This window comes from Muscardinus avellanarius (genome assembly GCF_963383645.1).
Source record: "Muscardinus avellanarius genome assembly, chromosome: 9".
Lineage (NCBI taxonomy): Eukaryota > Metazoa > Chordata > Mammalia > Rodentia > Gliridae > Muscardinus > Muscardinus avellanarius.
Genome location: NC_137795.1, coordinates 49,120,430 through 49,141,474, shown reverse-complemented (window position 1 = coordinate 49,141,474; position 21,045 = coordinate 49,120,430). Strand labels below are relative to the sequence as shown.

The window sequence follows — 21,045 nt, the reverse complement described above, 5'->3', positions numbered from 1 at the left end:
CAGCCAAGATGTCTATCTACAGATGAATGGATTACAAAACTGTAGGATATGTACACAATGGAATTTTACTCAGTCATAAAAAAAAATACAATTGTGGTATTTTCAGGGAAATGGATGTATCTTGAGGACATTATGCTAAGCGAGATTAGTCAGTCGCAAAAAGTAAGGAATCAGATGCTTTCCCTAATATGTGAAAGCTAGGGTGAAAAGGGGTCATAGGAGAAACTCCAGGTGAAAAAGGAGATCCTATAGAGGAGCAAATAAGACAACCTAACTGTGGTGATGAAAGGGGGGAGAGGGAAACTCTTTAAAGCACATGATGTACTTATTCATATCGAAGTCAACCACTAAACCAAGCACGGGAGGGAGGGATGGGGAGAGGGGAGAGAGTGAGGTGGGGACTGGGTGGGGGCTGGCTGGGTGATGTGTATATCTGGTTTTTTTTTCTTTTTACCCCATTATGATGTATAAATACAATGCACTAATAAAAAATAAAATAAAAAGGGCTGGGAGTATAACTCGGAAGCAAAATGTCCTTGGATCCGAGCACTACCAAATATTAAATGTTTGATGTTTTCTATAAAAGCTATCGCTATTTAATCAATAAAAAAAATAATAATTTTGAGAGGTAGTCTCTACATTGCCCAGCTTGGCCTAGAGGGATCCTCCTACCTCAGCCCCCGAGCAGCTGGGATTATAGGTGTGCCATGGCACCCATTAAATCCAGTCTTTAATGTGCTTAAATAATTCTTTTTTTCCTCTTTCGGGTACTGGGGGTGGAACCCAGGGGCTTTTCTACCTCAGGGCTATAGTCCCAGACATTTTTTGTACTTTATTTGGAAACAGGGTCTCACTAAGTTGCTGAGAGCCTCACTAAGTAGCTGAGGCTGGCTTCGAACCTGCACGATGCTCCTGTCTCAGTCTCCCAAGCACTGGAATTACAAGCATACACCACCATGTCTAGCGTAAATAATTCTTTTTTTTTAAATTAAGGGTTGCAATAACAGTTTTAAAGTTATGCATAAAGGAATTGTGTACAGGTTTCTTTATTCCTTCTCTCAATAAACTATGAGCACCCATGGGGTGCCAGGCTCTCTCTCCTAGCCATAAGCTAATAATTACTTACAAAACACTGCAAAACAAAGTTCTTTCATATTGGATTGGAAATGTCCAACAATGACCAATTCTGCTTATTCACTGCATTACAGAAGTGGTTTGTGGGTTAGTGACAAATTCTTACCACATATGGCAGTAGGGATGTTCTTTGGGCTGGAATATTTCTGCGTGTCAGTAATACACTTCCTGCTTTCAGAAGAACTGAAAGTCAGCATTGTGAATTGTTTAAATTCTACTCAACTACACTGCTAAAATTTAATTTCAAAGGATCCTACTTTCTTTCATACTTAAAGACATATTCAGAGTATTCTGATTTAGTAATCAAAAAGCTATTAAGTACAAATTCGATGAAAAAGAAGTCTGGTAACATTTAGCTTTTTCACCATTTTATCCTTGTTGCTACTTGTGATGCTATTTAAGCTACTAAGAATGTTATGCCTGCATTTTTTAAAGCACAGATTATTTTTTTTTGTGTGTGTGTGTGGTACTGGGGATGGAACCCAGAGGCATTCTACCTCCGAGCTATACTCCCAGACCTATTTTATATTTTATTTGGAAACAGAGTCTCACTAAGTTGCTGAGAGCCTCACTATGTAGCTGGGGCTGGCTTTGAACCTGTGCGATCCTCCTGTCTCATCCTCCCAAGTACTGGGATGACAAGCATGTGCCACCATCCCCAGGAAAAGCATAGATTTTAATTAGAATACTGCCTTATTATATTTTAAAATAAAGCACTTAAAATAATTTTACAAATAGGCACATAAAATGGTTAACCTTATTTTTTTTTGAAAAACTACTAAACTTTATCATTGTAATGTTAAGAGACCTAAATCAGAAATATATATTTTTCTTTAAGATGAAAAGACTTAGAATCTTGTTCTGTATTGACAAAATGCTAAAGTAAAATCTCCCATATTTATGATGCTTTTTCCTATGATAATAAAATTCTCAAAATATATACAAGTGTTAGGAGTAAAAAAACTATATTCTAAAAGTAAACCTGTTGGTGAGGGGGTGGAACACAGCGTTGGTGGAAAAGAACAATGAACACCACACCTCCAAGGAAGAAAACTTGGCAACTACAAGTGCATATAACCTCTTAGCCCAGGAACTGTGTTCTATAAAGTTGTCCTCCAGGTAGGGCAGGAAGCAGCATTTGTAATAGCAAAAGACTGCAAATAATAAAGCAAAAGCTATCAATACAGGACTGGCTAACTAGATTTGTTTCATTCATACAATCAAATTTTATGCAGTGTAAAAAGCAGAGAACAATGTGTATACTACATTACTACTAGTGTTTAAGAAAATTGTGAAAATATATTTGTATATACTTGTTCATGTGCATAAAACATCTTTGGAAGAAAAACTTAACAATGGCATCTGTGGAGAAGGGAAATGGTTAGCTGTGAAAACTGAATGGAAAAGAGATACCATTCATTCTTTTCATATCTTCTGGGCAGGAATATATCACCTGTTCAAAAAATTAAATGTAAAATAACATAATGGGAAATTTAAAAAGATTGTTCATGATCTCATAACTTTGTATTAAAAATAATGCATATTTAGCCGGGCGTGGTGGCGCACGCTTGTAATCCCAGCATTCGGGAGGCTGAGACTGGAGGATCGCGGTTCGCGGACAGCCTCAGCTACTTAGCGAGGCCCTCTGCTACTCAGTGAGACCTGGTTTCAAAATAAAGAATAAAAAATTGGGTAGGGGTGTAAGGAAAGGGGGCTGAATTTTGAAATATTAATGTAGGTCTAGAATACCTGGTACAATCACTCTCAGCCTTTCTTCTATGTAACAATTATGTTACTGAGAAAAGTACCAAGTTTTTATGTGAAATGATATTCTGTTACTCATAAGATGAATCTTGAGAATACTTCTGTATCACAAATAAATACTTAAGTTTGGAATTTTATTTATTCAGTTTTTCATAAAGTCTGACACACCATGGAATGCTTTACATATTCAAGCTTAACATGATGAAGGTTCTATAAAAATAAAAGTCTACCTAAATTGTACACTTAGCTTGGATCTAGTCACTGCATATTGTAAATACCTATTAAAATACTACATTGTAGCCCACATGTATGTACAAGTACTATGTGCCAATTTAAATACATGTGTATATATTTATATTTGCCAGGCATGCTGGCACACCCTTGCAAATCCAATACTTGGGTGACTGAGATAAGAGGATTCCAAGTTTAAGGCCAGTTTCAGCAACTTAGCAAGATTTTGTTGCAAAACAAAAAGGGTTAGCTGGGCCTGAAATCCCAGTACTTGTGCATCTGAGCAGGAGGATCTCAGGCTCAAGATCAACTCAGCAATCTAAGGGAGATCCTGTTTTCAAACAAACTAACAAACAAACAAACAAACAAACAAACATTTTTAGAAAGGGCTAGGGGTGTAGTTCAAAGTTTAAAACTCTTTAAATGTTGCATTTGGCTTCAATCCTTAGTACCACAAAAACAAATAATAAAAATAAAAAGTCTGGGTGTGGTGGTGCACGCTTGTAATCCCCCGGGCTTGGGAGGCTGAGACAGAAGGATCGCACAGGTTCGAAGCCAGCCTCAGCTACTTAGTGAGGCTCTCAGCAACTTAGTGAGACCCTGTTTCAAAAAAAAAGTATTAAAAACAGGGCAGGGGGTGTAGCCCAGAGGTAGAAAGCCTCTGGGTTTCACCCCCCAGTACCACCCCCCCCCAAAAAATAATAATAATTAAAGGGCTAGGGGTAGAATGCCCCTGGGTTTAATCTGCAGTACCACAGTAAATACACAGATAGATGGGTAGATAGATAAGAGTATATTTAGAAATTTTTATGCCTGTCAAAGATACAAAGGTGGTCTATGAAACAAATTAAGGCTTTGTTTTGTACTGTAAAAAAAAAAAAAAGAAAGAAAGAAAATTCTACCCAATTATACTAAAAGCCATGTCTTACTATTTCCTACCCAAAGTCAGCTTTATAGTTAGCTGCTTGAAGTAAAATTCTGGAACTCCACTTTCTAGTTGCATGTCAATGATCATACTTAACCATTCAGTGTCACACCCTGGATACCTCAGTCTAGCACAGAAAACACTTAGTCGATGTTAACTATTACTAGAGTCAATTACTAAAACTCTTTATTTTTTCATTATCATTTTTGTGGTACTAGAGATTGAACCAAGGGGCATTCTACTTCTTAGCTATACCCATAGCCCTATTTTATTTTGAAACGGTCTAAGATGTGGAGGACCTAAGTAGCTAAGGTTGGACACGAACTTACAATCCTCCTGTCTCAGCCTCCCACATACTGGGATTATAGGTGTGCACCACCATGCCTGGCCTAAAACTCTTTAAATGTTGCTTGCTACTTCAGATTTATTTATTTAAAACATTTCCTAGATCAAAGATCAAAAGAGTTACATATTCCAAGCCAGTAAGTCATCCTGGAACTACTGTGTACCGGAAGCAGCTTGCCTACCAAAGGTGAGTGCTCAAGAACTGCCTTCAGAATCGCGGAGCGCCGAACTGCTGGGCCCATTTACAGAATTCCTGATTTGGTAGGTCTGAGTTAGGCCCGGGGATCTGCATTTTTAAGTTGCTGCTGCTGCTATCTTTACTAAGTTCTGAGGACCTCTGATATAAGGATCTAGAAGTACTAGATTAGCATTGTTAATTAGCATTAGCATTAGCATTAGATTAACATGATTAATTAGCAGGACTAATTAGCATGGTTGATTAGCATGAGGGAATAAATTTTGATTTTCAACAATTCTTAGGTTCCTCTGTATTTTATGCATAAGCTGATAGCATCAAATAATTTTAGAAAAATGTGTTTTGGAATTTCTCATAGAAAACTGGAAGAACTAGGAGTAAGGAAGGAAAAAATACAGTTATAAAAGGCAAACAAAAAATTGGTGTGGAGGAAGGAAAGCAGATCATAGCTGAGCAGCAAGTGAAACAAAAGCACAGCCTGTAAGAAACCAAAAGAGCACAAATGGAAGGATTCTGAGACGTGGCAAATGGGAAAATCAAGGCTATTCTAAGTCAATTTTCCACCTCATAAAACACTTCAAGGACACGGTGATACTATACATCACCTGTGTGTAAATGTCAAAAAACCACAAATAGTTGCTTTCCAAGATTCTACATAAAAAACATTCCCATGATAATAATCTTTCTACATTTCTGTGCATGCTTTTTCTTCCCTTCTTTGTGGTCATTTTCCACTTAGACATCTCCAAATTTTACCACCTTTTAAGACCTAGTGCGTCTAAAGAGTTTCTGAAGTTCTTCATCTCAAAATAATCTTTCCCCATCTGCTGGGTGTGGTGGTGCACAATTGTAATCCCAATATTTGGGAGGGTGAGACTGGAGGATTGTGGTTTGTGGACAGCCTCAGCTACTTAGTGAAGCTCTTCACAATTCAGTGAGACCCTGTTTCAAAAATAAAAAGACAAAAAAATAGGGCTGGGAGTGTAGCTCAGAGGTAGAACGCCCCTGGGTTCCATCCCCAGTACTACAAAAAAAAAAAAAAAAAAAAAAAAAAAAAAAAAAAAAGAAAGAACCTTTCCCTTTCAAGTTCTATTTACCTTTATATATACTATTGGAACACATCATTTCCTATTCTTAGAGTAAATATACAAAGAAAATACATTTTCTTAATGACCTATATTCTTAAGAGCATATTCCTAGATGCTTTTACATTGAATAATCTTAGAATAAGATTTTACTTGGCCTAAAGGTTTTGCTATTTAATACTACATCCATATTAATGTCCAAAGAGTGCTTTATACATTAATAATGAACTAAAAGTTCATAAAAATGAACTTTATGTGAAGCAAAATATCTATATATAATAATTTAACTTCCTTGCTATCACTCCATTGCCTCTAGAGAAGCTGTTGCTAGGAAATTAAACAAAACAAAACCCTCATTGTTGTGAAACATGCCATACTATACCAAAAAAACATTATAAGTAAACTGTTATGTGGCAGATTATATGCAAATAGCACTGAACTAAACATCAATAAAACAATCCATTTATTAAGTAACATAATTATGTCACATAATCATAAAGCTCAGGACTTTGTGAATCATTTCTATCTTTACTGGGCAGAAATATAAGCTAGTGGATATACTTTTTTTTTCATGTGCTAATTTTTAAAACTCAGGTAATACAAAAGCTTTTTATTTAGATGTTTTCAATAAAGTCTACTTTTAAAGGGTTTGAAAAGTCACATAAAGTAACTGCATTCCTCTATCAGTCACTGTTCTAAAATGCAAATAGGAGCAGGGCGTGGCAGTGCACGCTTGTAGGCGGAGACAGGAGGATCATACACACAGGTTCGAAGCCAGCGACGCTGGTTTAAGAGACCCTGTTTCCAAATAAAAAATATAAAAATAGGTCTGGGAGTGTAGCCCAGAGGTAGAAGGGCTTCCAGGAAGCCCAGTACCACCTAAAATAAATAAAACAAAATAAAATGCAAATATGATCATTTTAGCACCACACTAAAAAAAAAAAAAATCCCCCAATGAGCCTATTACCTTCAAGATGAACTACGAATTTCTTAAATTATAAAATATTTTGAATGCTGCTTATTTTCCTAGCCTCTTTTTAAAAATATTTTAGTCATACAAAATTCCTTACAATCTCAACCAGCAGCTGCCCTCCATTCCTTAAACATGACCATTTCACAATTTCTTCTCTTACTGGTTAAGTTAACAAGACTCTGGCTAAAGTGTTACTTCCTTTGTGAAGCTTTTCTTGAAGCTTCCATTCTTAACTGCTCTTCAGTCCCTGCAGTAAGTCAATAAAACATCACTCTATTATTACTTCTTGAAAGTACTTCAACAGCTGTCTCCCTAATAACCTATAAAATTGAATACAGCGACTGAACTATTTTTTTTGGACTTCAAAGAACTATATCTAATGCAAAACAAACAATATTAAATATTGGCGATTTTGTCGGGCGTGGTGGCGCACGCTTGTAATCCCCGCGCTTGGGAGGCTGAGACAGGAGGATCGCGCAGGTTCGAAGCCAGCCTCAGCTACTTAGTGAGGCTCTCAGCAACTTACTGAGACCCTGTTTCCAAATAAAAATATAAAATGGTTCTGGGATTATAGCCCGGAGGTAGAAAGCCTCTGGGTTCCACCTCCAGTACCACCACCACCACCAAAAAAAAAAAAAAAAAAAAAAATAATAATAATAATAAATATTGGCAATTTCAAGATTATTGTGCCTTCTCATACAAGTCATAGAAATGTTTTGTCTATATTGGCATTTTGTTGTTTTTGCTAGGCAAGTGCTCTATCATGGAGCTCTATCTCCAACCCCTACATTATAATTATGGATGCAAACAAAATATTAGTTTGATATTCAGTTTGTCTTAAAGTTGCAAATACGTTGTTTTCTCTATATTTTTAAAACAAAACTATAACTCATAGTCTGAAACCAAACAATAAATCTTAAAGGACCCCAAAAGTCATGAACAACACGATTATCTTCGTTTAAGATATCTATTTGTGTGTCAAGATTTGGGTTCTTAAAGGGTAGAAAAGCTTCACTGTTTATCTAAGGACTGAAGCTACTGTGAATGTGTTATGTGAGGTTCGTTAAATCTCAGGTCAAATCGCTGTCTGTTGGGCTACACTGAGTGTCTCGTGGGCATCACAAATACGCCCAAATAACACCACCATTCAGCATCTGCTCAGGTGAAAACCCCAGGAGTCATTCTTGATTCCTCCCTTTACTTCACCTAGTCCCCATACAAGCCAGCTTCAAATCGTCTTAGCTCCACCCGTAAAATATATCTAATTCTCTACATATTTGCTGAGCAGACTTTGAACTGAGAGTATATAATTTGTTGATATGATTTTAAATCACAAAAGCTAAGAAACCAATACCAAAAAAATTGAACTGAAATGGAAATTAAGCTAACTCATTCTTTTTGGAATAACACAGTATATAAATGAACTAAATACCAGAGCTTAAGACCTCTTGTACTATTACTAGGCCATACACCACTGCCTCAAATTCCTCAATGTCATAACTTTAAAAACACTCATGTCAACTGTTCTGCTTCAGTTAATTCCGTATTTGTCTTTGCTTCCTACTACCTCAGCACAGAAATCACCTCAGCAACTCAGTGAGGTTCTCAGCAACTTAATGAGACTCTGTTTCCGAACAAAAAATAAAAAGAGGGCTGGGAGTATAGCTCAGAGTTGTAGAAGGCCCCTGGGTTCAATTCTCAGCGACACACACTTTCCTGAGATTAATACTGGCATACATCTCCATCATCCATTTGCTCCCAAACTGCTTCCTCATCCCCATCCTTAGCTCTCTTTAATCTAGGACACATTCCAATGCAAAATTATCTGAATATGTACATACACCATATCTGATAGGACATGAGTTACCTGAAGATGCAGACATCATCTTCTATTAATACCATGCACTATCAGCATAAGCCATAACAAAAAGCAGGGAATCAATAAACTGTTCAGGTATTGTCGGGTGACAATATTCAGAGAAAACAGATGCAAATCAGAAACCGACCAGTCGTGTTCTCTCCCCTGCTTTTTTTTCTCTCCATTTCTTCTTCATAATGTGTATTTTTTTTTTTTTTTTGTGGTACTGGAAATTGAACCCACAGGCATTCTACCTCCAAGCTATACCCACAGCCCTATTATATTTTTTTATTTGGAAACAAGGTCTTACTTAAGTTGCTGAGGGTGGTTTCGAACTTGTGATCCTCCTGTCTCAGCTTCCCAAGTACGGGGATTATAGGTCTATGCCACCCTGCTTTGGTAATGAGGCAGCTTTAAGTCAGAGAAACTGGGGTTCAATTTCCATCAACTACAAGCTAAGATCTCTCCAACTTCGTTTTATCAACCTCCCTGAATGGGTACAGCAATGGATCTCAATGTCAAGAATTTGAGACTTCCGGGAAGATGGCGACCGAGAAAAGCGGGGCTTAAGAGCCCCGCTAACAACAAACCTCCATTACCACAAATCAGCGCCTTTCATAGCCAGAAAACACCATCACCAGTGAAACAAAAAATCACCAGGCTCCAGAGAGAAAGCGGACTGAGAACAGAGCCACAGAGGAGATAACCGGCCTATCGCCCGAGGACACGGCAGACGCGGCGGCAGCAGCGCCATACTGCCGGCGAATTCACGGGACGGCTACAGCAAGCCGAGGTGAGCCACTGCGGAACAGCCAGGCGGGATTTCTCCGCACAGAGAGCATCTAAAGTTCCCAGTGGCCGAGCTCAGCACACGCTGCAGGGATTCAGAGTGGAAACCAAAACCAAGAAGAAAAACACCAGCCCCACAGCCGAGGGCGTAGCAGCGGCGCCATATTGCCACCGGCGGCAGCAGCAGAGAATTCAACGAGTTCAGTACAGCTACATCTGCGTACTCAAGAACAGTGAGTCAAATCCCAGTACTGTACTCCCTGGGACTTGACCCAGTGGGGGAGGGGCGGTGGCAGAGATATCACACCATAGGAGAACGTGCAACCTGGCACCCCCCACAGTCTAAAGCAGCCTCTATCGACTCTCTGGGTCGGAGACTCTGTGATACAACCCAGTAAAGGTGTAGTGGGGTCTGAGATACTACTGACTCGAGATCCAGAGCACCTTAAGTGAAGTCATAGTGACCCAAGGGAAGAACCCAGAGAAGGCACAAACATCCGAAATCATGGGAAAGAGGAATAATACTGGAGCAATAAATGCCCACAACCCCACAACATCAGAACCCGATAAAAATGAAAATCAGAGATTTCTAGAAGATCAAATCAGGAAAATAACTGTAGAAATAATAGAGGTGCTTCGAAAAGAACTCAGAGAGAGCCAAAAAGAGATAAAGGATGCAATTAATGAAGTAAAGGCCTCAATTCAAAGCACAAACAACCGATTAGGACACATGGAGAACAGAATCTCGCTCTTAGAAGATGAGCAATCCAAAAATGAACGCATAGTTTCTAATCTAGAAAAAAATATCCGACAGCAGGAATCTGATATTGAAGAAATATGGGCACATTTTAAGAGAGCTAACCTAAGAATAATTGGAATAGAGGAGGGAAAAGAAAGTGAAACCAAAGGGATCAACAATCTCTTCAAGGAAGTAATAGCAGAAAATTTTCCAGACATAGAGCAAGAGGTCGATACACAGGTCCAGGAAACTTATAGAACTCCCTTTAGACAGGATCAGAGAAGAGGATCCCCACGCCACATAATTGTCAAAATGACCACTGTGGAAGCCAAGCAGAGAATCTTAAAGGCAACAAAAACAAAGGGCCAAGTGACATTCAGAGACAAACCAATTAGAATCACTCCAGACTTCCCAAACCAAGTTATGAGAGCCAGAAGGGCTTGGAGTAACATATTCCAAACTCTGAAAGAAAACAACTTCCAGCCAAAAATTTCCTACCCAGCAAAACTTTCTATCAAATTAGAAGGAGAAATAAGAAGCTTCCATGACAAACAGAAACTGAAGGAATTTATGTCTTCAAAACCAGCACTAGAGAAAATACTCAAAGAGATTAACTACAAAGAAGAAATAGGTAACACACTCCAGAACTAGAGAAACAAGATTTTCCATCCAACAAACAACTAAGATTGGTTATCTGTGGAGATTCATTATTTATGTTAGTCTTTTACCTATCTCTAAAGGGTATTGCTTGCCTTTATTGTTGTTAATTTTTAGGATTCCTAGTTGGAATATTAATACACCTTCAGATATAGCATTTGGAAATATTTTATCCCATTCTATTACTAACTGTTAACTCTGTGTACATTGTCTTTGGATATACAATTTTTTTTTTTAGGGAGCTTGTATACTCCTCTGTTGCCTGTGCCTTTGAAATCATAACCAAGAAATCACTGCCAATTTCAATGTTGTGAGGTTTTATGACCCAGATTTTCTCCTAAAAGTTTATAGTCTTAAGATTTATATTTAGGTCTATTATCTATTTTGAGTTAATATTTGTATATGGGATTAGGTAAGGGTCCAATTTTATTCTTTTCCATGTAATTATTATTTTTTAACAATATTTAGTTAAAAGATTAATATTTCCACCACCAAATGTTTGTGGAAACCTTGTCAAAAATAACTTGACAATATAGGGAAGAATTTAGCTTTAGGCTTTTATTTAACTTCCATGGTTTATATATCTGCCTTTAGAATAGTACTACACTGTTTCAATTATTGTAGCTTTATATGGTTTGAAATCAGAAAATATATATCTCCTAGCTTTGTTCTTTTTCAAGATCGTTTTGGGTACCTAGAGTCCATATTCCATATTAGGATAGATTTTTTTCTGAAAAATAAATATATAAATATATGATAGTTTCACCTAAAAAATAGAAAAAAATATTCTCTGGTAAGAAAGAAAGCAAAAAGAAATATTGAAATGTTATCTTTAAGTCATCAAAAGCTTGGTATCAGACAAATGAAACTGTTATGTGAGATTATCATTTTTAATTTTAGATAAATTGCCATAATACTAGATGTCAACTACTAAGCCAAGCATGGGAGGGAGGGATAGGGAGAGAATGGGGTGGGGATTGGGTGGGGGCTGACTGGGAAAAGTGTGCATGTATGTCTACAAAAGTATGTATCCTACTATGATGTATGAATACAGTGCACCAATAAAAATAAATAAATTAAAAAAAAAAGAATTTGATATATGGCAAATCATAAAAACTAAAGAAAAAAAATAAAAAATTAACAAGCAAAAACAGTCCCCCCGCCCCCACACAGGCTAGACAAGTAAATATTTTTCTTAGAGGAAAAACTCCTGTCCCCTGAGGGAAAAAGAAGTACAAACTTGTAATGCAAGTTTGACATCTCCCTACCTTGAAGGTATATTTTTATGAAAATAAAAGTCAAATACCACCCCAAAAAGGTTAATAAAGTTCTCTCACATGCATTATATTGCTGAAAAGAAGAAAATCAGTATAGTAAATACAGCAAAAATGTGTTGTTTTAGATTTATTTTTTAATTCACACGGCCCTTACCTCTTTTACCTGTCTCTTCATTTTCCTTTACCTAAAGTTACCTCTATTCACTGGTTCTGTGAATTTTCCAAGCCAATCCCAACTTGAAATGTTCCTACAGAATCAAATATTATAAACTCTAGGTATTAAAACTATGGCTTCTGACTATGCCTTCCTCCATCTGATTTTATTTCTTGACTTTGATTCAGGAAAGAACAGTCACTGTAGTCCCTGTTAGCCTCTGCAGGGGACCAAAAGCAAACCATCATCAATCTTATTCCAAAATATATAATATAAACAATCAGTAAAACAGAGTATCAAGTTCCAGTGTTAACATACTACACCACAATTACATCAACTCTCTTCAACCCTGAGTAAAAATATAAAACAGAAAAAGACCCCAAGTTAATAGCGCGGATACAGAATTCATATTTATATTTGCCAAAACAAATACAGCACAGGAAAAGTGTCAATCTTACAGGTTTAAGAGACCTCAATACATATTTACTACCATATGGAAAATATGTTATTTTTTGCAAGGCCAGACTGCTACAAAGCTGTGGTCAACAGACCAAACTTTTTGAAGAGAAACCTATACTTCCTGTTGAACCACTAACTCCTGAACCTCTGAAAATTTTATTGTTTTTCCTTTACCAATCTACTGAAATTACTTTTTTGAAATCACCACCAGTATTATCTAATAGGCATAAAAATCTCAATACTGGATAGAAATAAAATGAAAAGGTTAAAATTCAGATTCAATTATCACCTCCAGGAGGATGACTGGTTTTGTTTTGTCGTACTGGATATTAAACCCGAGGGCACTCGGCCTCTTCAGCCCTTTTTATTTTGAAACCAGGGTCTTGCTAAGTTGCCGAGACTGGACTCAAACCTGCAATCATTCTCCTGTCTCAGCCTCCCACACACTGGTATCACAGATATGCACCATCACACAGGGCTAGGATGACTGATTTCATATCATTTTCTCCTAACCTATGCTAGGTACTGTTTCAGGTTTTAGATAATGTGGTGGATAGGACAAAATTCGGTTATTTATTTTTCGGTACCTGGGATTGAACCCAGAGGCATCCTACCTCCAAGCTGCATTCCCCACCCTATTTTTTATTCTTTATTTTGAAACAGGGTCTCAGCTGCAGAGGCCACACTAAGTCCCTGAGGCTGGCTGTGAACCTGTGATCCTCCCATCTCAGCCTCCCAAGTACTGGGATTACAAGCATGTGCCAAAATCCGGTTCTTACACAGCACATATTCTGAGTCACGACAGTATTTATCACACCTGTCTTTTGTCCCATTACTACTGCTGCTGCCAGTCAAGGATTATAATTCACTGCCTGTCAGACATATCTCTTATCCCCCATAGTGCTACATAGAGTATCTTCTTTGTATTCAATAAAATATGGCATGTTTTTTTTAGCATAATAGGCACTGATAACCAAATCTGAAACATCACAGTGAATTAGCATTTTCTTATACTTTTTACACATTGAGTTCAATAAGTTGAAACAATATAGCCTATATAACACAGGCCCACTGAATTCCTGCAGCAATCAGCTGTGACAATGTAAGTAAAATGGTGTCTCCCAGGGATGCTCCAGACATACAGTGCCCAGGGTTTTTACCAGAGGCTAGTCACACACACACACTCTCTGTCTGACATATATCAAAATTTTAGACTCCCAGAAGGTAGGTGTTCAACACGAATCTATTGTCTGTGCAACTGAATCACAATGAGCCACTCCTATCAGGGCAACTCTTCCAAAAGTCCAAGTCAAAACATCAGCCTGGGGCCAACCTTGCAAGTAAATGGATCTTTAGGGACAGGGGTCTCAGGCCTGCTGTAACTCCTTCTGCAAATAGATATAAAATGAAAATGCAAAACCTCCCTCTACCCTGCAATTCCTTCTCCATTTAAGTAACCATTCATGTTAAACTGCCTTCCTAGTAGAAATTTTTGTTTTTTTCCAAAAAGTTGCAACTAACATATATAAACATTAATACTTTATGCACATATGTAAATTATTTTCTATATCCTTGCTAACATTTCCTATTCTTAGTTTCTGAATTGTATCATTATTATAAATTTCTAAATTTTACCAAATCAGGCGAGCCCTCCAAAAGTTGATGTTGGTTAATTTGCATTTCTCTGATTACTGGAGAGATTGGTGATTTTCCTCCCCTATATTCCATAATTATTTGCATTCTTCTGTTAATTATCATGCCATATGCCTATGTTTTTACTGGAGTTTCTTTGTATCACCTTTTATATTATAGATGTTTCCAACTTTTATGGGTCAAATCTGATCTTTATTGTTTCAATATTTGTGCTTAAGTGTCAATCAGGAACTACTTTGAGATTGACTTTGCCCTAAATAACGTTTCATCCATCTCGTTACATTGGCACACTGCTTCCCTTGAGGTGAGCATCTACTACATAAAAAGAATTTACCCAAATGCCCAGCTAATAAATTTTTGTTCGTTTGTTTGTTTGTTCTAGTAAATTGCTCAGTTTAGCCAAGTGAGGTGGTGTATGTCTGTAATTCTAATACTTGGGAAGCTGAGACAGGAGGATCATAGGTGTGAGGCCAGCTTCTGCAGCTTAGCAAGACTCTCAGCAATTTAGCAAGGCCCTGTTTCCAAACAAAAAAAATAAAAAGGGCTGGAGGTGTAGCTTGGGAGGTAGAAATGCCCCTAGTTCAACACACACACACACACACACACACACACACACACACACACACACACACACTGTATCTTTTTAAAATTTACTTTAGCTTTGTATTTTTTTTTTATTTTTATTTTTTATTTTTATTGGTGCACTGTATTCATACATCATAGTAGGATACATACTTTTGTAGACATACATGCACACATCGCCCAGTCAGCCCCCACCCGATCCCCACCCCATTCCCTCCCCATCCCTCCTTCCCATGCTTGGCTTAGTGGTTGACATCTAGTATTATGGCAATTTATCTAAAATTAAAAATGATAATCTCACATAACAGTTTCATTTGTCTGATACCAAGCTTTTGATGACTTAAAGATAACATTTCAATATTTCTTTTTGCTTTCTTTCTTACCAGAGAATATTTTTTTCTATTTTTTAGGTGAAACTATCATATATTTATGTATTTATTTTTCAGAAAAAAATCTATCCTAATATGGAATATGGAGTCTAGGTACCCAAAACGATCTTGAAAAAGAACAAAGCTAGAAGATATATATTTTCTGATTTCAAACCATATAAAGCTACAATAATTGAAACAGTGTAGTACTATTCTAAAGGCAGATATATAAACCATTGGAGTTAAATACAAGCCTAGAGCTAAATTCTTCCCTATATTGTCAAGTTATTTTTGACAAGGTTTCCACAAACATTTGGTGGTGGAAATGATAATCTTTTAACTAAATATTGTTAAAAAATAACAATTACATGGAAAAGAATAAAATTGGACCCTTACCTAATCCCATATACAAATATTAATTCAAAATAGATAATAGACCTAAATATAAATCTTAAGACTATAAACTTTTAGGAGAAAATCTGGGTCATAAAACCTCACAACACTGAAATTGGCAGTGATTTCTTGGATATGATTTCAATGGCACAGGCAACAGAGGAGTATACAGACTCCCTAAAAAAAAAAAAAAATTGTATATCCAAAGACAATGTAAACAGAGTTAACAGTTACTAATAGAATGGGATAAAATATTTCCAATTGCTATATCTGAAGGTATATTAATATTCCAACTAGAAATCCTAAAAATTAACAACAATAAAGGCAAACAATACCATTTAGAGATAGGTAAAAGACTAACATAAATAATGAATCTCCACAGATAACCAATCTTAATTGTCTGTTGGATGGAAACTCTTGTTTCTCTGGTTCTGGTGTGTATTACCTATTTCTTCTTTGTAGTTAATCTCTTTGAGTATTTTCTCTAGTGCTGGTTTTGAAGATATAAATTCCTTCAGTTTCTGTTTGTCATGGAAGCTTCTTATTTTTCCATCTAATTTGATAGAAAGTTTTGCTGGGTAGGAAATTTTTGGCTGGAAGTTGTTTTCTTTCAGAGTTTGGAATATGTTACTCCAAGCCCTTCTGGCTCTCATGACTTGGTTTGGGAAGTCTGGAGTGATTCTAATTGGTTTGCCTCTGAATGTCACTTGGCCCTTTGCTTTTGTTGCCTTTAAGATTCTCTGCTTGGCTTCCACATTGGTCATTTTGACAATTATGTGGCGTGGGGATCCTCTTCTCCGATCCTGTCTAAAGGGAGTTCTATAAGTTTCCTGGACCTTTGTATCAACCTCTTGCTCTATGTTTGGAAAATTTTCTGCTATTACTTCTTTGAAGAGATTGTTGATCCCTTTGGTTTCACTTTCTTTTCCCTCCTCTATTCCAATTATTCTTAGGTTAGCTCTCTTAAAATGTGCCCATATTTCTTCAATATCAGATTCCTGCTGTTGGATATTTTTTTCTAGATTAGAAACTATGCATTCATTTTTGGATTGCTCATCTTCTAAGAGCGAGATTCTGTTCTCCATGTGGTCTAATCGGTTGTTTGTGCTTTGAATTGAGGCCTTTACTTCATTAATTGCATCCTTTATCTCTTTTTGGCTCTCTCTGAGTTCTTTTCAAAGCACCTCTATTATTTCTACAGTTATTTTCCTGATTTGATCTTCTAGAAATCTCTGATTTTCAGTTTTATCGGGTTCTGATATTGTGGGGTTGTGGGCATTAATTGCTCCAGGATTATTCCTCTTTCCCATGATTTCTGATGTTTGTGCCTTCTCTGGGTTCTTCCCTTGGGTCATTATGACTTCCCTTAAGGTGTTCTGGATCTCGAGTCAGTAGTATCTCAGACCCCACTACTCCTTTACTGGGTTTTATCACAGAGTCTCCGACCCAGAGAGTCGATAGAGGCTGCTTTAGACTGTGGGGGGTGCCAGGTTGCACGTTCTCCTATGGTGTGATATCTCTGCCACCGCCCCTCCCCCACTGGGTCAAGTCCCAGGGAGTACAGTACTGGGATTTCTCCTCTGTGGCCCGCAATTTGACTCACTGTTCTTGAGTATGCAGATGTAGCTGTACTGGCCTCGCTGAATTCGCTGCTGCTGCCGCCGGTGGCAATATGGCGCCGCTGCTACGCCCTTGGCTATGGGGCTGGCGTTTTTCTTCTTGATTTTGATTTCTACTCTGAATCCCTGCAGCGTGTGCTGAGCTCGGCCACTGGGAGCTTTAGATGCTCTCTGCGCAGAGAAATCCTGCCTAGCTGTTCCGCAGTGGCTCACCTCGGCTTGCTGTAGCCATCCGTGATTTCACCGGTGCCTCCGGCAGTATGGCACTCCTGCGGCGTCTGCCGCGTCCTCAGGCGCGAGGCCGGTGTATCTCCTCTGTGGCTCTGTTCTCAGTCCGCTTTCTCTCTGGAGCCTGGTGATTTTTTGTTTCACTGGTGATGGTGTTTTCTGGCTATGAAAGGTGCTGATTTTGTGGTAATGGAGATTTGTTGTTAGCGGGGCTCTTAAGCCCCGCTTTTCTCGGTCGCCATCTTTCCGGAAGTCTAGCTTTGTATTTTGATCACGTTATGAAGTGGTATATTTTTTTAGATCTTAGCTAATTCCTAATAGGATAAGGCCATTAATGTGGCTCAGTGCTTCATTGTTACCCTATTTTGAGCCATAGTAAGTTTGCATAATATGTAGTATGGTTACACTGATAATTACAAATCTGTTAGCTAGAGCATGTCATAAAAGACAAAAACCAAGTCTACTTTTACTTATGGAGAGCCTGCAATTTTTATTCTAAAAATTGATACTACTATAATCAATCCTGTTGTCTTGCTACTTATAAACTCACCAACAGCTACATTAGTTGCTTCTATGAATGTCCTTTTTGATTCATCTTGTTTAATGATACCACTAAAGGTTCTTCATCATTCCTACCTACTTGCTCAAAAGGTTCTTTCCAGCTGGGTGTGGTAGCGCAGGCCTGTAATTCCAGTACATGCAAGGCTAAGACAGGAGGATTGCAAGTTAGAGATTGGCCTCAGTAACTTAGTGAGACCCTCATCAACCTAGTGAGACCCCGTTTCAAAATAAGAATAAAAAACAGAGCTGGAGGTATAGCTCAGAGGTAGAATCCCCCCAACGTCCCATCACTAGTACCACAAAAAAAAAAAAAAAAAAAAAAAGAATTCTCAGCTGGATGTGGTGGTACATGCCTAAAATCCTAATGTTCAGAGGCTGAGATGGGAGGATCACAGGCTAGAGGACAGCCTCAGCAAGGTAGTGGGATCATCAACCTAGTAAGATCCTGTTTCAAAACAAATTTTAAAAAGGGCTAAGGGTGTAGCTCAAAGGTAGAATGTCCTGGGTTTAACCTCCAGTAAAAACATCCACACACATACACACTCCTCATAATGATGTGCTTGCACTTAATGCCATTGAACCGTACACTTCAAAATAGTAAGTTTAATGCTATGTACTTTCTTATAACAAAAGGAAGGTTAAAAAATTATCTCCATGGTACTTTCTCTGATGGCATTAGGTTTAACTTGACATTAGATATTTGCATATATCTATTCCCTAATCTCCAATGCAAGAGACCCTCATAAGCCCTAATGCCATTTCTATGGGTTGGACTGACAGAATACTCAGAATGACTAACTTTGAAAAGAAGCAAACTTGGGATGATTTTATATACGGCTCACTAGAGACTTTTAGTTTCTAAGTCCCTCATGAAAGAAGCTTAAAAATTGCCTCTCAGACGTCTAAGTAAACAGCTAAACTTGAAAAGAGAAAAAAATTAGTAAGTTTTCTTAGACCCATAAAGAAAGTGAGGTCACAGGGAAAAAAACTTTTGCCCCCTAAACTGGAGAGACCACCCGGAAAATATAGAAAATCACAATTGACCAGAGCACAAACCCACCAGCAGCAACTTCAAGAAAAACCTGAACTGGAACTAAAGGACTTCTGGAGGCTCGGCGTGGATGTGAGTGAGTTAAAATTTTTAGGCAGGTCCAGTCAGAGGAAGGCCCACACACTTTAGGAGAATCAAACCTAGGGACATTCTTCCTTTGAGCTACATCCCCTGTTTTATTTTATTTTATTTTATTTTTGTGGTACTGGGTGGAACCCAGGGGCTTTTCTACCTCCAGGCTATACTCCCAGATCTATTTTTATCCTTTATTTGGAAGCACGGTCTCACTAAATTGCTGAGATCCTCACTAAGTAGCTGAGGCTGGCTTTGAACCTGTCTCAGCCTCCCAAGCGCTGGGATTACAGGTGTGCACCACCATGCCTGGCTCCCTATTTTATTTTTAAATTTTGAACCAGGGTCTCATTAAGTTGTAGAGGACCTTGCTAAATTACTTAGGCTGATCCTGAACCTGCCATTCTCCGGTCTCAGCCTCCCAAGTATTGGGATTACAAGTGTACTAGACTAGATGCTCACGATAAATATCAAAGAAAAATCTCCTCTTACATCTGGCAGGCGGAGGGGAAAAAGAACCATTCTGAAACACACCAGAGCATTTTATTCTTAACAAAGTCTACCTTACAGATGAACTAGCCAAAGCCTGACCTGGTAGGCTTTAGCAGAGCCTTTTTGACCTGGTAAAAGGAAAATAACCAACCTCCAATCCAAGCCATCCTGGGGGGAAAGGAGAGCAAACTGTGAAGCATATTAAATCCACAATCCAAAGGTAAGGCTCGCCAGAAGACTGAGACCTAATAGGATTTCAGAACACTTCTCAACATTACATCACACTACTATAGGCTTATTTTTAGCTGTTACTTTTATCTAGTACATCACGTCCTTTTACCTAGTACATCATGTTCGGCTTTCAAGAAACAGTGGCACATGACCATAATCCCAACTACTCAGGAGGCTGAGGTAGGAAGACCCCACGTTTCTTAGTAAGACCCTGACTCGTAATAAAAATTTTGGCTGAGAATACAGCTCACAAAGTTAGAACACTACTGGATTCAAACCCTAGTACCACACACACACACACACCAAAGATAACAACAACAACAACAACACAACAAAAAGCTGCTTCTTTGAAAAGATTGACAAACCCCTGGCCAACCTAACCAAAAGAAAGAATCAACTCAAATAGTTAAAATTAGAAATAAAAAAGGAGACATCACCACAGACAGTGGGGAAATTCAAAGGAGTATCAGAAACTATTTTGAGAATTCATACTAAAATAAACTGGAAAACATGGAAGAAATTGATAGATTTCTAAGCACATATAACCTACCTAAACCAGCAAGCCTAAACCAACCAATAGCAAGCAAAGAAATAGGAAGAGCAATAAAAATTCTGCCATCAAAGAAAAGCCCAGGCCCTGATGGGTTTCCAGCTGAATTTTACAAAACCTTCAGTGAAGAACTAATCCCAATACCTTACAACTTGTTCCGGGAAATTGAAAGAGATGGAATTCTCCCAGATTCCTTCTATGAGGCCAGTATCACATTAATCCCCAAACCAAATAAAGATACCTCAAGAAAGGAAAATTACAGACCAATATACTTGATGAACATAGATGCAAAAATTCTAAACAAAATACTAGCTATACGCATTTAAAACCATATAAAGAGAATTGAACACCATGAACAAGTCGGTTTCATCCCAGAAAAGCACGGCTGGTTCAACATACACAAATCAATACACGTTACTTACCACATAAATAAATCTGAGGGAAAAAAAACCCCACATGATCATATCAATAGGTGCTGAAAAGCATCTGACAAAATCCAACCCATTCATGTTAAAAACACTGCAGAAAACTGGAATAGAAGGAATGTATTTCAACATCATTAAAGCGATATACAATAAGCCTAAAGCCAACATCATATTGAATAGGGAAAAACTGCAAGAATTTCCCCTAAAATCAGGAACAAGAAAAGGATGCCCACT

General features: G+C 37.9%; 1 protein-coding gene across 1 annotated transcript in view; it reads right to left on the bottom strand.

Annotated features, from left to right (window-relative positions):
* The window catches only part of PTPN12 (protein tyrosine phosphatase non-receptor type 12), a gene marked incomplete at both ends in the record, with an annotated part of 117,463 nt that overhangs the window by 62,923 nt on the left and 33,495 nt on the right, over positions 1-21,045 (bottom strand). The gene's annotated exons all lie outside the window — the stretch shown is intronic.